General features: G+C 37.4%; 1 protein-coding gene across 50 annotated transcripts in view; it reads left to right on the top strand.

Annotated features, from left to right (window-relative positions):
* Window positions 1–19,418, top strand: part of LOC106871616 (E3 ubiquitin-protein ligase TRIM45) — a 253,827-nt gene that overhangs the window by 167,846 nt on the left and 66,563 nt on the right. The gene's annotated exons all lie outside the window — the stretch shown is intronic.

Below are 19,418 nucleotides of genomic sequence, written 5' to 3'. Positions count from 1 at the left end.
AGTGTATGTGTGTGTATAGGCATGGATGTATGCGTGTGCGTTAAGTACAGATAAGAATAGTAATGAAGAAGAAAAACATTGAAAGAGTCTATAGTGAGGAGTTAGAAGAATGTTCATAGACACAAGAATGAGAAATACCAGTTTGTAGTCAGTCGTACATGATAAGTTGAAATACTGTATCAAGAAGTTGTGGCAACGATGCAGAGCCGGTTGCAGTACATGTCATACGTGAAGTTGTGGCTGTAATGCTGCTGTTGGGTCACTTGGTACAGGAGTTCCTGCAAGTTGTATATTTGCTGTTGATCCATGGTGAAGTAATTCACAAACAGTGCTGTATTGGAACCTGGGCGAGTTGCTGGTTACTGTGTACATAGAGAGATGATGTTGACGACATTAAGAAGATGATGGTGGAGACGAAGAAAGAGATTGCCTTATGCTGTTGGATGAGTGCTGTCGCTGGAACTGGCTGTGTCTTGTGCGGTCAGTGGCTAGACCTTAAAAGGTCTGGAACCAAAGACATTGAGACGATGAGAAGCTTATCGAGACGATAAGGCCTCCGTAGGTGTTTGCGGAGGTCTTATATGTCAGAGAAGGAAAAAATGTTGAAAGGATATGTGACAGGAAGGACTTCATCATCATAAAGCCGGGCCAGCCATTGTGGGTTGTCCTGCAGGCAGCAGGAATCTTGCTTGGGGGCCCAGATGTGGAGGACTATAGGACTTGATTTAATTTGATTTTGTTGATGATTTTTATTGAACAAGGTTTTCGAGGGGTTGTTGGTCGGCGGGTGCCGGTGCCTCTCCCATTTTTTACTCATCTTTTTGTATTCATTTCATTCAGTAATGTCCGTGTCCAGCTCGCAGCTTCTTTATGTTTGTTTGTCTTTGTTTGTCCCCTCTATGTAATGCCTTTATGGCAAAATTTATGAAATAGAGAAGCTGGAGTTTCATAAGAAGTTGTAGGCTCAAAGCTGGGTATAAAGCAGGCTGCCACATGTGACCTTATTTGAAGGCTACAATTGGCTGGGTTGCATATTGGTGCACGGTAGAGCAAGAGACAAAATTGTGCCAATACCAACCAATCAGAGTAATGGACACAAGGGTCCAAAATGTGGCCAAAGGCTAGCTGTTATCTACTACGTTCGTATGTATGTATATATAATAGAGAGGAGAGGAATTTCCCTCAAGTGTCCACTATATTGTCATTGTTACTGTTCTTGTTGTTTAGCCCAAGGTTAGTCCTGAATCAGCAGTCCTATGATCAAAAATATCTTAACCATAGCCATATATATTTTTTAATCGTATTTGCAGTTATAGTTATCTAAGACTACATTAGTCAATGTGCTCTCCTCCCTTTCTAAGGTGGTAGAGTATGACATGAGGAAGATTTGGCAGCTATTTCTAGCTGGTTGAACCACTATGTCAATGCACCTTCATTAGCCTGACATTTCTTCATTCATTCTTGTTGCCTGGCCAGAGGGACAGTTGGATTTCAGAGCCTTGTTGCTGGTTTGTTTTGTTGGTAGTTTGTTTAGGTTAGCTCTAATCGAACAGACATACCGAAAACATTCATACTTAGCATCTAGAACAAATAAGATTGCTGTGATTTGAGGAAAATTTGATTATTATTTCTAACTGGTGGAATGATCATGTCTGTTGCAACCTCATTGACTGACCAGTATGAAGTTAAATACAATGACTGCTGAAGACATCATCTACAACACACAATTTAAAATAAAGATATCATTTTAACCACATCCACTCCTTTTTGGGATTCTGACCCCTTCCCAACTCTGTCATCATCAACTTTCTACGATACATCTACAATTTATTACATCAAGAAACTTTGTGTTATCAGTGAGCAGAAAACATGACCAATGCTACATCGAGATCTAATACTATTTCATTTTATAATCCTCACTTTCTTTAGCAATTTTCATAAAAATTTATCTAAAAAGAGTCACCTACTGGGTTTGATGAAATAATCTGCTGTTTTGAATATTTTACCTTTATTTCTCTCTCGTTTTCTTTTTTTTTTTTTTTTTCAAAAACATGAGGTGGGGGAACTTTTTGTCAAACACATTCCATGAAAAGGGCTGCTGAAGTATAGAAGGTTGAAGGCCCCTGCTACAGCATTCCACATGTGAGTGGAATGTCATAGAAAGCTAAGGGTGGGAGGTGGGTAGCTCTTGTTGTCTTTTACCTCATAAATTCTATAACTACCTACAGTAGAACCCCTAACACTTTAATCTTTTTTAAGTACTAAAGGGTCAGCTGGGGAAATGAGAGCAAAACAGCACGTCTTGATAGAAGCTGGATAAAAAATGTGAAGGATCCATTTATGATAACCTTTCTATTCTAAGAGTGAGGTGTCATTGGCAGAAATAATCTGGTTCTGCTTTATCTTGTTTACAGTTTTATTTCATATATTTATATACTTAGTTCTGCAATTGGTTGACCCTGTTTTCTCCTACTGAAAAATACTTGTTCGCTGTAAAAATATGTAAGAACTTATATCAATATCCTTCACATAGAATTTCAATCTGCCGTCGTTGTTATTGTTGTTTATTCTCTGTCAGTCTTGATTGAGCAAACTGATGATCAAAGATATGCTAGATGTGACCAGAGCCTACAGAGAGGGTGGGGTTCAGTTGGTACATTAGTCCAAGGCCCAGGGAGCAAAGGAAGAACCCACTGATAATCTGCTGGGCTCCTGCCCAAAAACAATTTTTTTAAAATTCAACACTCCCTTTGATTTTGAGAGGATCCCCATTTCCTGAGACCCAAATGGAATCTTCTTCCACCTTCTCTTGACCATGTTGTGTTTTGTTTTGTTTTGTTGTTGTTTTGTATTCAGACATAATGTATCCAAGACTACATTACTTAATGTGTCCTTTGTTGTTACAGTTAAATCGTAGACCAGCCAGGTCTATTATCAAAGATTATCCATCCATGACCATTCCGTCTTTTATTCAGAATAATGTGTCTCAGCTTACATTGTGTGTTTCCTTTCATTATTTAAGATGGTTTGATGCTGTTTCGAGGATATCTAGTACATTGAGAGATTAAGTAGAGGTTCCTTTGGTGTCTTGGTCAATCAAAATATAAAGCCATTTTGAGGTTTTCTTTATGCTCTCTCTCCACCTTCAAAATTTCTCATAGAATTGTTTGTAACATAGACACACAAGAAAAGCATAGTTGACTATATCCACCATTACCCTAGTATATGACTGGTACTTTATCTTACTGACTCTGACGAGAAGAAATGCAAAGTTGACCTTGGTAGGATTTGAACTGAAAATGCAAAGAGCTGGAGAAAATACAAGGCATTTTTGCCAGAGGCCCGAATGTTTTTGTTGGCTCACCAGTGTAATAATTATAATAATGATCCTTTCTTATTTTGGCACAAGGCCAGTAATTTTGAAGGGTGGGGAAGTTAATTACATTGCCCCCCCCCCCCTCAGTGCTAAACTGGTACTTATTTTATCGACCTCAGTGAAACTTGAACTCAAAATATAAAAAGCTGGAAGCTCCAACGCATTGGTGATTCAGCCAGTTCACCATTTTAATGATGATAATAATAATAATAATAATAATAATAATAATAATAATATTTTAAAAGGATTAATGTAACTCTTCGCAAAGGTAAACAGTCAAGACGAAGAGTGCAATTCGATTGTAATAGATATTTTATTGGTTGAATGATATTTTGTCAGTAAATCTGTCTTTGTCAAATTCAAAATAAGAAGTGATAAAAATTCAAAATTATAGAAATTTAAATTTAAAGTATGAACAAGAGAAACCAGTATCCACACATTGATGGAATGACATCACCAGTCTTTAAGTTTCAATTTTATAACAGGCGAAAAGAAAAAGACAGAAAGAAAGAGGAAAGAAAAAAAGAAGACTATTTAATCAAACTGTTTTGTATAAATTTGATGATATTCTCCTGTCGTTTCATTCATTCCTCCAGGGCGTGAAGCTAATAACCTACAAACATATTTCTCCTCATGCATTTTGAGAAGTGAAAGTGAAGCAGATTCAGAATATTTTCTGAGAATATGCACTTTCAAGTCTCTTTCAAAATTGCAGCCGTTTGAAGGAAAATGTTCAGCAAACTCTGTCGAACTACAGTTATTATGCCTGACGTTGAATCTGTGCTCATTAAATCTTTTGTTTAATTGTTCTGTTGTACAACCAACATCAAGTTGTGTTTTGTGCATTCTGCCATGTACATCAAATGGGAATCTCTACATGTCCCACCTTCTGTATAAATCATAACATTTCTTTTATGATTCCTGATGGAATTCACTTGACTCATGTTGTTGCACAATGAACAGGGCTTACCTCTCTTGCGGCTGTTCTTTAAGGTACAGCGTGCAGATACTCCAATGTTCATTTTCTTGGAGTCAGATATAGAGGTCAATAATTCTCTTATATTCTTATTCCATCTAAAGGCTACAATAAGCGGCTGAGGAAATATCTGTTTGAAACGAGGATATTTTTTCGCCACATGCTGGCAACTTTCATGCAACACTTGAAATGCCAGCAAAATTTCGGTGCCAGTTAATCACTAAAGGAATTCTGTCATCTATTGTATTGTTTGCTAAAATTATGCATGAAGGTTTGACTATCTTTGCTAATCTTAGCTATTTCATTTGCTATTTCCTTTAATCATGATTCACTGTAACCGTGTTTAACATAATGATGTACAAAAGCATTTGCATGTTTCCAGGAGTCCCCTATGTCAGTACAAATCTGTTTTATCCTCAAAACTTGGGATGTTAGATTTGACCAAATAATATGATGTGGATGATCAGAGTAATGGTGGAGATAAATGTGAGATGATGTGGGCTTGCAAAATAACTCTGTTACCATTCTGCCTCAAAAAAACTTAACTTTTGTGTCTAAAAATTCAAAGATAGTATTTGAAAAACTAGACGTAAATTTTATGTTGGACTTAAAGCCATAGTTTTTAGCATAACAGTCACAGAAATGCAAAAAGTCAAACTAACCTGTGATCCTTCCCAGACAAAAAGACGTCATCAATGAACCATAACCAAAGTATTGGTTCATGACCATGAAGGGATTTGAATGTCTTCAGTAGTTGTGTCTCGAATTTCGTCATGAAGACATTAGCAAAATTAATTGCCATGGGAGTACCCACGGCACAACTCCTCGTCTAGCGGTAAAATTTCATTGTGTTACTTTGTCCAAATTTCATCGTGTTACTTTGTAACACAAATCTCAATAATCTACAGAGATTTTTTTGTTTTAATTCCTGTTCTTGGAGTTTCTTAAAACAGACTTCAAAATTGTTCCTCCAGCTTCTACAACAGACAACCACATTATTATAAATTATTCTCATTATTCTCATTGTGTACATTTATGGTTAATCATAATTAATTACTGAGCAGAAACTATCCATCCAGCAGGTGTCCACACAGTTTCCATCTGCCAAATTTTACTTAACTTAGCACTGATGAGATTGAAGTTGGAATTACATGTTTATAAAGCAAACTTCTAAACCACACATTCATGCCTCTTCTATCTTGTATAATTAATAGGTAATCAATGCACATTGAACTCACTAAAATGGATGTTACATTGAGTGTTCCAGTTTCAGGATTTTTCAGATTAAGTCTTTACTGGATCTATTATCTGATGTCTGAATACCATTTCAATGACAAATAATATGGAAATATATAAAACTAGGTTTAATAATAATCACTGATAAATAACTTAGATATATTTCAGCCAAAGATTGACCCCCTGGGCATGTCTAACTTAATAGCACCACCTGATAGGATCTGTTAAGTCATTTTCAAGACACATTTTGTGGTATCATGGCCCATTCAAGAAGGGAGTTGTTGTTTACTGAGATGTACCCAGATATATGTAGATTATCTGGTATCCTTTGAAGAAATATGTTTTATGCTAAGTAACAAACCCAATGATTAAAAGTCTCATGGAATACCCAGACATACCCACCATCTTTAAAACTTATATATACTCCTGAAAACTAAAAAGAGAAAGAAAAGAAAATAAAAGAAAAATGGAGATAAACTATTGGTGTTTTCTAGTTTAATAACTCAATAATGTTTAGAAATGCTTTTCCTCGAGGCAAATTGATTTATTAAGCAAAATATTGAATGGATGTTCTGGCACATTCTTCCTAACAGTAGCTAGTAGCTACAGACATAAGTTTTCTCTCTTGACTGCTAGTGTAATTAACAGATTTTTCAAAATGCCACCACATTTAATTAACAAACTTTCTCTTTACATTTTCCTGGTAAGTTTGGATAGAATATATTTAAATTATTTCCTGCAAGAGCCAATTATGATTTTCTTAAATTCTTTTCTCAAATTTCAAGAAAGAACAATCTGTTGTGAACAGTCAAATAATTACTCTATTGAATCTTGGAATCTGGGAAAAGAAAAAAAAAAATGGAAAAGTTATTATATTAACTTATGTCAGCCACAAAGTTAACTGAAATAACGAATTTTATGTAGTATTAACATTTCTTCAAGATGTTTGCCTAACGTTATTACTGAGGAATAACTGCAACTAATACCTAGCAGAGTAGTAGCAACAGGCAAGGAACGTCAAGTGACATTAGCAGTCTGCTATTCTGAAAAAGGAAAAAGGACTGTCTGTCTACCCATTCTGCACCTGAAATAAACACAGCTCCATTATAAAGAATGCGGAGAGAATTGAAAGAGTGGAATATAAATAGCCCTGTTTTAACCTATTCACCTAAAGCAAAATATTTTAGATCTTGGATTGTTATTTTTTCTTCAGTTCTTAAATATTTTCCCAGGAAGAGGTTCTTAACATTAATTACCACAAACATCTACTTTTAGTTCCAGTATGTGTTATATTAATGATAGAGAAAGGTTTAAAACTGTTTGTATGACTCATTAAGTGTTGTGTTTGGTGAATGTTATAATGTTTCTTATTCTACAGAGCCATCATTCGATCTGGGTAGGAAAAATAACATAGATAAATTTAGAAAAGTAACGTATTTATTTATTTAATTTAAACAAAATTAAAAAAGGAAAATTATTATTTCTTATATTTAACTGTTTATGTTATGATTTTATTTACTCCATATACCTAGACTTTGTGGACACCCTATATAAAATCAAGGGAAGGTGCATAGCTTTGTGACCAGGGATTTGGCTGACAGTCATAAGGTCACGAGTTCAATTCCGAGTGGCATGTTGTGTCCTTGAGCAAGACACTTTATTTCTCATTGCTCCAGTCCATTCAATGGACAAAAATGAGTTGCACATGTAATTCAAAGGGCCAGCCTTGTCACACTCTGTGCCACACAGTATCTCCTTGAGAACTATGTTAAGAGAGCACGTGTCTGTGGAGTTCTCAGCCACTTGCACATTAATGTCATATGCAAGCTGTTCCATTGATTGAATTAACTGGAACATTTGTCATTGTAACCAATGGAGAGCCAGGCTACAACATCATTATGCCAGCTGAATGTTTAGTGGTGGGAAAGGGTCATTATTCATATTGATATTAGTCAATAATTTGTCATTGGTAGCACACAATATTGGGTAGATTGTGTGTGAAAGCAAGAATGACCACACTGATAGCAGAGTAAGTGTCTATATTTTTTATCTCCAGGAGCATTTGCATTTACATCATATGTGAAATAATGAATATAATTGTTAAAAATGTTCATAGCATGAAATATTTTAGTTATATGAAAATTATTCATACTTATTAAAGACAGAATAAGTAGACGAGAACACCTTATCCCAAAACTGATGAGCAGAGTTCTGTATAGCACTCTGGAGTTTAATATTCCAGTTTTTTATAACACAACATCAAGCTTCTACAACCTTCAGTTAAACAAGTTTGAGGGAAACTTCGCAAAACTTATTTTCACTTCCACCATTTGGTAACACATCGGCCAATCTAATTGGTCAAACCATGTTTGCTTTGGCCCAAATGTCTTTTATAGCAACACAATTAATTTCTCATAGTTGGCCTTTACCATTTATGGCAATATAGATTGGTTGTTGTCCTAAATAGGGAATCGGAGTGACACAGTCTGAAATTCAGCAGCAGCTTCACTACAAATGAATGAAACCATCAAATTAATATTTCTCTCTTCAGATGGTCTCATGCAAAATTAAATTTTAGTAACATCATATCAATTTAGACTTCTGGCATGCAATCAAAGATTTCTGATATTCAAGGAGGCACAATTTTTTTTACAATAAAATATTTCCTTTGATTAAACTGAATCAATTTTGTAGTGGATAGATTTAGTTGGATATCACTGACATTTGTTTTACTAGAGTTAGGGGTTGCAAGGTGAAACTGATGTCCTGATTTGATTATAGAACAGTGAGGCTACAAACTAAAACAAAAGCTGATGATTTGGCAGGAAAGTCAGACCATCAGATAGAATGTCTGACAGTATTTACTCTACCTCTCAGTTCTCTGAGTTCAAATCTCACTAGCATCAATTGTTTTGCTTTTTGTCTCTTTAGTGTCAATATATGAAATATCAGCCAAGTACTGGGGATCGGTTCTCCTGTTTTTCCATCTCTCTCTCTCTCCCTCCCCACTGAGAAGGAAGCAGTCTACAATGTCCATAGGACTCCCTACTCATGTAGTTAAAAATCTCCAGACAGTTTGGTAGAGCCACCCACCCAAAATGAGTTGGCTATCACAGATAAATATTCAGGTAGCTTCCGCACCAGAAAACAAATCATCTGGAATGCTACCAGGCCTCTGGGTTACAATCAAAGTGTAAATTTTTGGACAAATATTATAAAGTCTAAACATGCTGTTTAATTTTCTCTAAAAAAAATAGTGAAAGTAAATTGCAACAGAAACCAGAAACGATGACATTGAAATTGCATAATTTTATTGTGTTTATTTAACATGAAAACAATGTAGAGTATAGATATCATTTACAGGAAAACACGACAGTCACCACATAAGCACAGAGTAAATGAAGCATCTCACATTTTTGCTTGAATTTCTTTTTGGCAAGCATCCATCTCCCTTCGATGGTCTGTGTATGGATGTTCTCATCATTTGTGTATACTACATTACAACAGTGTACCTCAGCTGTTATTTCAGAATTTCTTAAGATATCACTAGAAGATACTATACAACTAAGTGTCTGTGGACATGGCATGATCAGGGAAATCTGCTAATAATATTAAGGTATTTCACCAGTTCTGTTGACGACATTATTAGGATTTCACTGACATCATTTGCAGCACAATTTATTTTCACTTTTTAGAAGAGTTATCGACATGTTAACCATTGCTGAATATAAGTAAACCTGAACTATGCTACATACATGGAAAGCTAACAAACAATTCTTCCTCTGTTGATTTATATATATTTTGCCTTATGCTTTATTCATGAAATTCTCTGCAAGAATTCAGAGTATTGACATTGATATAATCCCCAATAGTCTCCCAAAAACTGAGTGGCTTTGTGTGGCTAATCAAAAATAAATATCAATAACCATATTAACTATTTATAATTAAACATTCTTCCTCTTGCTTTCTATTCCTCTCTCATCATACTACAGTTTGAGCCACTTACCCATCCCTGGAATTGTATTCATAACAAAAGGCAGACAAAATAAACTTTTTTTTATCACATTAATCTTAAGTGTTTCATACATGTTTTGTTTGTGACTGTTGCCTAGAAACAATATTTAAAAGGTATGAAGGATGAAGGTGATGTCAGTGAAATCTATATTACAGGAAAAACCTTGAACAACAACAGTAACTGCAATAAACTGCAATTTTAATTAGTATGATAGAATTAATAGCTAATGGATCAGACACCACAAGTAACTCAGTTCCTGCAATAGAATCTTCTTCAGTTATATATCTACTGAACGAAAAAGGAGAATGTTTGTATTATGAAAAAGAGACAACAAACATTTTCACACATACTTTACAACCTACTCAATTCAAACAATCTCCCTTTCCTTCTTCACCACACAAGGCACACATAACTCCTGAAAGATTTACCCTTCAAAGCTGTAATGAAATTATTAAGGCATGACAGAACTTTTCCATCTTAGGGATTCTCAAAATGTCAATATGTCTCCACCCCATGCCCACTTCTTGCATCCCTGATCTTGTCTACTTGTAGCAGCAAGATAGTTACTTACTACTATAGTAAATAAGTACTTACAAAACAATGATAGATAGCTCTCGTGTAGCTTTTAGTCAAAGAGCTTCTGGTAATTCTGTCCTTTTCCCAAAAGTGAACAACATTTTCCATAACCCTAATAATCCTAATATATAAGTTTAAGTTTAAAACATGTTAGAGAACAAATTAAATATAAAAACAAATACAGTTATGTATTTCACATGTAATCTATTCTGTTTTCTGTCTGTCCATGCCCTTGAATTTGAAATAAGACACTGTAAAATAAACTTTGTCATTCCAATTGCCTGCATGTATATGCATATCAGTTTTTGTCCTTATCATCATACGTCTTTTTTTCCATGCTGGCATGGGTCACATAGCTTGACAGGAGTTGGCACGGTCAGGAGACACAAAAGGTCCCATAGTCTGTTTTGGCTTGGTTTTTACAGCTGGATGCCCTTCCTAAGGCCAACCACTTTACAAAACATACTTGGTGTTTTTTTTTTATGTGGCACCATCATCAGTGCTTTCTCTGTAGCACTGGCACCAGTGCTTTTTATAACAAAAGAAAGGATACCGAGAATATGTGTGTATTCATCAACTACATGCTGTAGAGTGCACATTATATATATAAATATTCTATATTTTTATGCCAGGTTATCTATAAAAAGCACAATTTAGCATTAAACTGGACTGACTGTTCAATAATTCTTAGTAGAGAAGATTGATAGTGATTTCGAAGTTTCAGCTGTTTCTATAGTCAGATGCCTCTCTTGTCAATTCTCACCTGTTTCCATACTCTCGGCCAGACAAGTGTGTTGCAAAATTTTATTGATGTGATGTGAAATCATTCTACAGGTGCATTGGGAACATATTATACAAGTGTGTTGTGCAATTGTCTGATAGCAGAAAATTTTATGTCTACTTCTTTACACATTATTTACATTTGACGGATATTTATCCTCATCTTGTTTGTTGCTAACACAATGCTTTGACTGATATACACTCCAGCCGAATCGTTATGTTAACAACAAACAAGATGAGGACAAATATCCGTCAAACGTAAATAACGTACATAATTCCTCATCTCTTAAATATAGAACTATACCTTTTTACATTACAAATCCAAAATAATATTCATTACCTCTCATTCTCATTTACTTTAACATGTGAACATCAATATGGCCTATTATATAAGCCATACAATGTTTAATTTATAAAAGCATGTCACATCCTTTAAAGAGAAACAAAAATGTGTTTCCACCATGAAAGGAAATAACAATAAATACAATGGTATTATTAAAAGAAAAGAACATATCACTTACAAGTGAATGACCTGGCAACATTTACCATGCATTTGCTAATTGCTTTAGGTACCCATGTAGTTGCAAGCACACATAGATACCTTCTTAGCCCTAGCACCCTTTGGTGTAATAGAACACAGAGAATGAGAGCTGATGAAAACGAGAGTGCAGCAACAACACCAGTCTGGTGTTCCTTTTTAGCTGAGTAGACAGCATTGTAAAATGAAATACCTGACTCAAGAGATTGATGTGCTGCAATCCAAGAATCCAAACCACATCCAATCCACTAATCTATGCACCATCACAACAGTAAGAGTGTTTTAAAAGGCTTTTATGACTATAACTGCTTACAGTTGGTTTTGTTGTTGTTGTTGTTATGTAGGTGTGCCTGTGTGATTCAGAAGCTTGCTTCTAACCCATGTAGTCTAAGATTCAGTGGTCTTGCATGGCACCTTGAGCAAGTGTCTTCTACTATAGCCCCCACCCAACCAAAGCTTTCTGAATGATTTTGGTAATGGGAAACTGAAAGAGACCTGCTGTAGACATGTGCATGCATGCGTGTGTGTGTGTGTGTGTGTGTGTGTGACCTTGTCTTGACATTATGTGATAGTTATAAACAAACATTACCATCATACAAGTGATGTTTGCTTCTCAGTCTTCCATGAAAAACATGTCTGGCCAAAGGGAAATATTACCTTGTTTGGAAATAGTCAAGGCTTAGTGACAGGAAGAGCATCTAGCAGTAAAAAATTTACCTCAATAAATTCCACCTGACTCATGCAAACGTGGAAAAGTGGATGTTAAAGGATGATGATGATAGTGTGCGTGCATGTGTGTGTGTATGTGTGTGCGTGTGTGTAAAATTCAGATACAAAATTATAAATTAAGAACCATATTATAGACAAGTGATGTTACCAATCAGTTTCACATAAAAATAAAATTCCTGATTTAGGAAGAGAGATTTTGCAGTCTTCAGACATTTTGGGGAAATTATATATAGCTAGAGTTCTTTACGCTCTGGAGATAGAAAAATTACATTTGATCAGGCAGGGAAGGCAAATATATATTGTGGAATACATCTTCATTTTCTGAATTTGAAATGAATTGACACTCGTGGAACCAAGCAATTTCCTGTAGGTTTTAAAACTTATCTGTTGATGTAATGTTAAATGAACAATGAGAAGTCAATGAAGAATATTTAGCATAATCTACTAATCCTTGTTAATCTGGATAAAAAAAATCAAAAGGGAAGTAACTCTAAAGAAGTTAGATGAAAGATTGGAATAAATTATTCCAGGGATGAGAGAGGGGTATGAATTAATTAGGAGCCAATAAATGTCCAGATCAACTTCTAAAGCTACAGTATGCCAATAAATAATTCTTCCTAGTTTGGCATAAGGTCAGAAACTTCGTGGGGCGGAGGCTGGTCAGTTATCTTTATTCCAGTATTTGACTGGTGCTTTATTTTATTAACCATGAAAGGATAGAAGGCAAAGTGGGCCTGGGCAGGATTTGAACTCAGAACATAAAGAACCAGAAGAAATACTGCAAAGCATTTTTTCCAACACATTAACAATTCTTCCAGCTCACTGCCTTTAATTGTTTCAAATTTTGGCACAAGGCCTGCAACTGTAAGGGAGAGGAGGGTAAACTGGTTACTTTGACTTCAGTACTTGACTGGTACTTATTTTATTGACCCAGAAAGGATGAAAGGCAAAGTCAACCCTATTGGAATTTGAAATCAGAACATAATGAGTTGGAAGAAATGCCACTAAGCATTTTGTCTGACACACTAATGATTCTGCCAGCTCACGGCCGTAATGTTTGCCAATGAATAGTATCTATAAAGATTGTTTTACAGTATTCACAGCTTTAAATCATATTATACTGAAACTAAGCACATTACATCATTTGTGCCTGTTTAATCTTCTGACAAACTAGTTGTTGCAATAGTCAGCTGTTTATTAACTCTATACTACATGCATTAAGTCAGTGGTTAGTAGTAGTAGTAGTAGTAGTAGTAGTAGTAGTAGCAGCAGCAACAGCAACAGCATCAGTAACAGTCGTACTAGCAACAGCAGTGGTAGCAGTAGCAGTGACAACAGCAGCAGCAGCAGCGACATCAGTAGTAGTAATAGTAGTTCTAAGAGTCAGCTCCTTTCAGACAATAATATATATATATATATATATCATCATCATCATCATCATCATCGTTTAACGTCCACTTTCCATGCTAGCATAGGTTGAACGATTTGATTGAGGACTGGCAAGCCAGAAGGCTGCACCAGGCTCCAATCCGATCTGGCAGAGTTTCTACAGCTGGATGCCCTTCCTAATGCCAACCACTCTAAGAGTGTAGTGGGTGCTTTTACATGCCACCGGCACAAGGGCCAGTCACACGGTACTGGCAACGGCCTCGCTCAAAAGGTGTTTTTTACGTGCCACACACACACATGCACATACACACATATATGTAAACACACACACACACATACATAAATACATAATATATAATCACAAATTGACATATGCAAATACATATGTGCACAGATAGAAAACAGGTGTTTTATATCTAACCTAACAAGCTTAATATGAAGCAGATTTAGGGAGAGTCAACTGGAGAATGTGCAGCCTACTCAAAATTAAAGCTGTTTCATGAAAATATACTTCTCTTGTAGCACAAAGCTGAAACCAATTAGCTCCACAAGCATTATTAATATAATCATAACGTGATAAAGAGTAAACTCATTTACACTAACCCCCAATACCTGATTGATACTTAGGTATTAGGGTTGATACAATCAACTAACAACATCGCTTCAAAATTCCTAGCTTTGTCTTTAAATCAGAAGCTATTATTTTTGTTGTAGTGGTGGTGTAGTTGTTGCTGTTCAAATGTTGCCAAAATCAACTTTGCCTTTCATCCTTTCAAGGTTGACAAAATAAATACCATTTGAGCACTGGAGGTGGGGGGTTGATGTAATCAACTTATCCCGACCCCTAAAATTGCTGGCCTAGTGCCAAAATTTGAAATCATCATCATCATCAACAACATTGGTATTTGCCTGGTACTTTATTTCATCAACCCCAGAGGGAGGAAAAGCAAAGCTGACTTCGGTAAGATTTGAACTCAAAACATAAAGAGCCTGAAAAAATGCTGCTAAGCATTTTGTTCACGACAGTGATTCTACTAGATCACTGCCCCCAAAACCATTTTTGAAACAAGCAAAAGGCCCGAAATTTGGAGGAGGGGTTTTGTCAAAGTCATTAATCCCAGTACATGATTGGTACATTATTTTACTGACACAGGACGGATCAAAGCAAAGTTGACCATGGGAGGATTTGAACTCGGAATCTAAAGAGCCTGAAGAAATGCTGTCAAGTGCTGATTCTGCCTGCTCACCACACAAAGTGTCAAATTTTGGCACAAGGCCTGCAATTTCAGGGGTGGTGTAAGTTGATTACATGTGGTTGAAAAGCAAACTTCTTACTACAAAGCCATGCTTGCATTTATAATAATAATAATCCTTTCTACTATAGGCACAAGTCCTGAAATTTTAGGGTAGTGAGGATAATTGATTACATCAATCCCAGTACACAACTGGTACTTATTTTACTGATCCCGAATACATGAAAGGCAAAATAGGCCTTGGCGGAATTTGAACTCAGAAAGTAAAGACAGATGAAAATCCGCTTAGCATTTTGCCTGGCATGCTAACAATTCTGCCAGCTTGCCAACTTAATAATAATGGTTTAAATTTTGCCACAAGGGCAGCAATTTTGGAGGAAGGGGATCAGTCGTCGTCGTCGTTTAACGTCCGCTTTCCATGCTAGCATGGGTTGGACGATTTGACTGAGGACTGGTGAAACCAGATGGCTACACCAGGCTCCAATCTGATTTGGCAGAGTTTCTACAGCTGGATGCCCTTCCTAACGCCAACCACTCAGAGAGTGTAGTGGGTGCTTTGACGTGTCACCCGCACGAAGGCCAGTCAGGCGGTACTGGCAACGGCCACGCTCATCTCGCTCGAAAAACCTCATGTGTCACCCGCACAAGAGCCAGTTCAGGGGCACTGGCAACGATCTCGCTCAAAAGATTTCATGTGTCGCCTGCACATGAGCCAGTCCAGGGGCACTGGCAACGATCCCGCTCGAAAGATTTCATGTGTCGCCCGCACATGAGCCAGTCCAGGGGCACTGGCAACGATCCCGCTCGAAAGATTTCATGTGTCGCCCGCACAAGAGCCAGTCCAGGGGCACCGGCAACGATTTCGCTCGAAAGATTTCATGTGTCGCCCGCACATGAGCCAGTCCAGGGGCACTGGCAACGATCCCGCTCGAAAGATTTCATGTGTCGCCCGCACATGAGCCAGTCCAGGGGCACCGGCAATGATCTCGCTCGAAAAACCTCATGTGTCACCCGCACAAGAGCCAGTCCAGGGGCACCGGCAACGATTTCGCTCGAAAGATTTCATGTGTCGCCCGCACATGAGCCAGTCCAGGGGCACTGGCAACGATCCCGCTCGAAAGATTTCATGTGTCGCCCGCACATGAGCCAGTCCAGGAGCACTGGCAACGATCTCGCTCGAAAATCCTATGATGGCCCCGCACAAGAGCCAGTTCAGGGGCACCAGCAACGATCTCGCTCGAAACATTTCATGTGTATATATATATATATATATATATATATATGAAATTGCTTGAGAAGACTTGTCAAGTCAAGTGAAATTGAAGTCGTGGCTGATACTGGTGTCATGTAACTGGCACCTGTGCCAGTGGCATGTGAAAAGCTCCTTTCGAGTGTTGGGCTTCATGAAAGCAATGACAAATGACCAAGACCTTTGGCATTATGTCATGCTTGAGAAGACTCATCAAGCCAAGTAAAATCACAGTTGTGGCTGATACTGGTGTCACACAAATGGCACCCATGCCAGTGGCACATTAAAGCACCCATTACACTCCCAGAGCATCCAGCCATAGAAACCATGCCAAATCAGACTGGAGTCTGGTGCAGCCTTCCAGCTTGCCAGCCCTGGTCAAACCGTCCAACCCATGCCAGCATGGACAATGGACATTAAAGGACGATGATGATATATGCATCTGTTTCAAACTAATTGTGTGGTTCATACTCCAAAATTAATTATCTCCAAACACACAAGCTCCCAGTACAGAAAATGATGCGGAATAGAGCAACTATCCTTTAAGTACTAGTCTTTGATGTGAGAAATATTTCTTAGTAAAATATTAAAATATTTGGATTTACTTCAGCAATACCCTGCAAAGTATGGCATTTTTTGTTTCCATCAGCCAATTCAACTCATAAATTACAGAAAATTCATCTGAAAACTGTTGACAATGGCTGTACTGTAGATTTTTTTATGAAAATCAGATTGTGGTTTTCCAGATGAGTAGGGTGGCATATGCAATGCAATGAGTTAATCAAAGCAAAATCTTGGCAGTACCATTGCGATGGTTGTCACACTGAAATATATATTAGAAAGAATAGTTAAATAAGATTCATGTAAAAAGCATTGTAGAGTGCTATGTAAAGCTCACCCATAGTTATTGGCTACCTGATGTCATCATACAGTGGAAATGCTTCTGCTATTGGATATCCATCAGGAATTCCATAGTATCCATAGAGTTTATATAAAGAGATAATGATAGAAAATGGAATGAATGTCATTCTTTATTTAAACCTACTACAATAGTTTCAACACGTTTTTACACCTATAGTACATTGGTTAGGTGTTGTGTAATCATCCTCTTACATCCAAGATGTAAAATGCACCTCACCAGATGTTTCTTAATGTCATTCATTCCATTTTCTGCCATTTATCTATTTATATTAGAAAAAACATATTCTTTGAGAACAGTAAATTTATGAAATTGGAAGAAGTACTTGAGATATTGTACATGTATTCATATCAATTTTTTTTTTATTAGTCATTCATCTTGTTTTATTTCAAAATACAAAGTAATAACAAAGATGCACTGAGCATTTTTAGGAAAGAATTATTCACTTCATGTTCCTTATATTTTGATTACTCAGAACCAAAATGGTCTTCAGCCGTAATTGCATATGTTGGGTTTTCTTTCATCATAATAATAATAATAAATTCTTTTATAAGCCACAAGAGCTTACATAAAACAACATAAAATGATATGACACAACAAAAAAGACAACACCATATGATACAAAGGGTTTTACAGCATGTAAACATCAGAAAATGATAAAAAATTAAACAACATGAATCTCCCAATAGTGGGAGGTGTTTTAAGGTTCCTCGTGAAAAAACCCACAAAAGCCACGGGTACCCGATCAACAGGCCAAGAGCCCTTCTCCTTTTACTTCTTCACAGGTGTATGCTCAGAATTGGTCCTTTCACACTGGCCATTCTTCCAACATTCACCCACCGTTTGACAAACTTGCTAAAAGGCAACACTTCCCTCTCCACCCTCACTTTTCTCTTCAAGTGAAACTTGAAGAAGTTGATGAGGGCTTGGCCAAAGAGGAAAGCCCTTTCAAACGAGTCCACCACACAACTTCTTTACTACAGTCACTAGACAAATAAAAATTGCATGCCCCCTCCTGGCCGAAGGGGGGGGGGGGGGCGGGGGGGGGGGCAATCTTCACTATGGATTCAGTGGATAGCTGGATCCATCCTACATGTAACAGCAGGTGTTCGACATAAATCCATAGGTCAGCAATGCTCAGGTGCTGTACAAGAGCATGCATGCAGAATGGTTTTGTCACTCTGCACACACCTTGGGCAGGCCCAGCTTACAGCATTTCTGTGCCTGTAAAGTTTATCCTGAAGGAGCAGTGCCCCTCAGTAACACTACCAAGCAAGGGATTTCTGGAAGTTATCGATAGGTCCAGGCCTGAAAGTTCTCCAAAACAGACTGGTTAATTGATTTTCGTCAACGCCTAGAGTTTCTCCAAGAATGCCGTCACACCTCCCATTCAATAGCCCTCTATAGAACACTAGAGTGGAACTACCACCAACCACATTGCCCGCCTGGTGGAGGGCTGTGAGCACTTGATGACACTCAAGGTGTCAAGCGCCCCTCCTTGGTCTACGCCTAATCCAGGTTTGCAACTCAGTCAAAGAGACGAGCTGTGAGTCTGACAAATGGCAACCACACCTGCTCACTGTCAAGGAAATGCTGGAGATGCCATAGCCTGAGCGCATGTCTGCACATCAGTCACCATGGCACACCCAGCCCCCATTCAGCAGATAGAGTGCCTAACCAGTGGAACACACCCCTTCCACTGATATATAATAATAATAATAATAATAATAATAATAATAATCCTTTCTACTATGGGTACAAGGCCTGAAATTTGGGGGGACAGGACTAGTTGGTTACATCGATCCCAGTGTTTTACTGGTACTTAATTTATCAACCTGAAAAGGATGAAAGGCAAAGTTGTTTATAATGGCTGCACATCCAACTAAAAAGAGCAACCAAATCTCCCTCAAATTATATCTTAAAAGACACATTGAGTAATACAATCCAGGGTATGCTATGTTCTGAAAAATATCAGCTATTCACAGCCAGAATGTCTTTTAATCATAGAACTGCTCGACCATGTTAGTCCTGGGTTTAAACAGCAATATTCTTTTCTGCTGTAGACACAAGACCCGAAATTTTGGAGGAGCGGGCCAGTCGATTAGATCGACCCCAGTATGCAACTGGTACTTAATTTATTGACCCCCAAAAGGATGAAAGGCAAAGTCGACCTCGTCGGAATTTGAACTCATACCGTAAAGACTGATGAAATACCGCTAAGCATTTCGCCCACTGTGCTAACATTTCTGCCAGTTCGCCACCTTGTTTATACAGCAATATTAACAACATTCCTTTTTACAGCGTCTATGTGATCTCTCAAGGTAGCCATTACATGGTCTCTCAGTCTTCTAGGAATAGCAGCCAAATCTCTCTGAAATCGTA

The sequence above is a fragment of the Octopus bimaculoides genome, chromosome 1 (assembly GCF_046866305.1).
Source record: "Octopus bimaculoides isolate indiv1 chromosome 1, ASM4686630v1, whole genome shotgun sequence".
Lineage (NCBI taxonomy): Eukaryota > Metazoa > Mollusca > Cephalopoda > Octopoda > Octopodidae > Octopus > Octopus bimaculoides.
The sequence above is the reverse complement of the archived record's forward strand: the minus strand, read 5'-3'. Positions and strand labels throughout refer to the sequence as shown.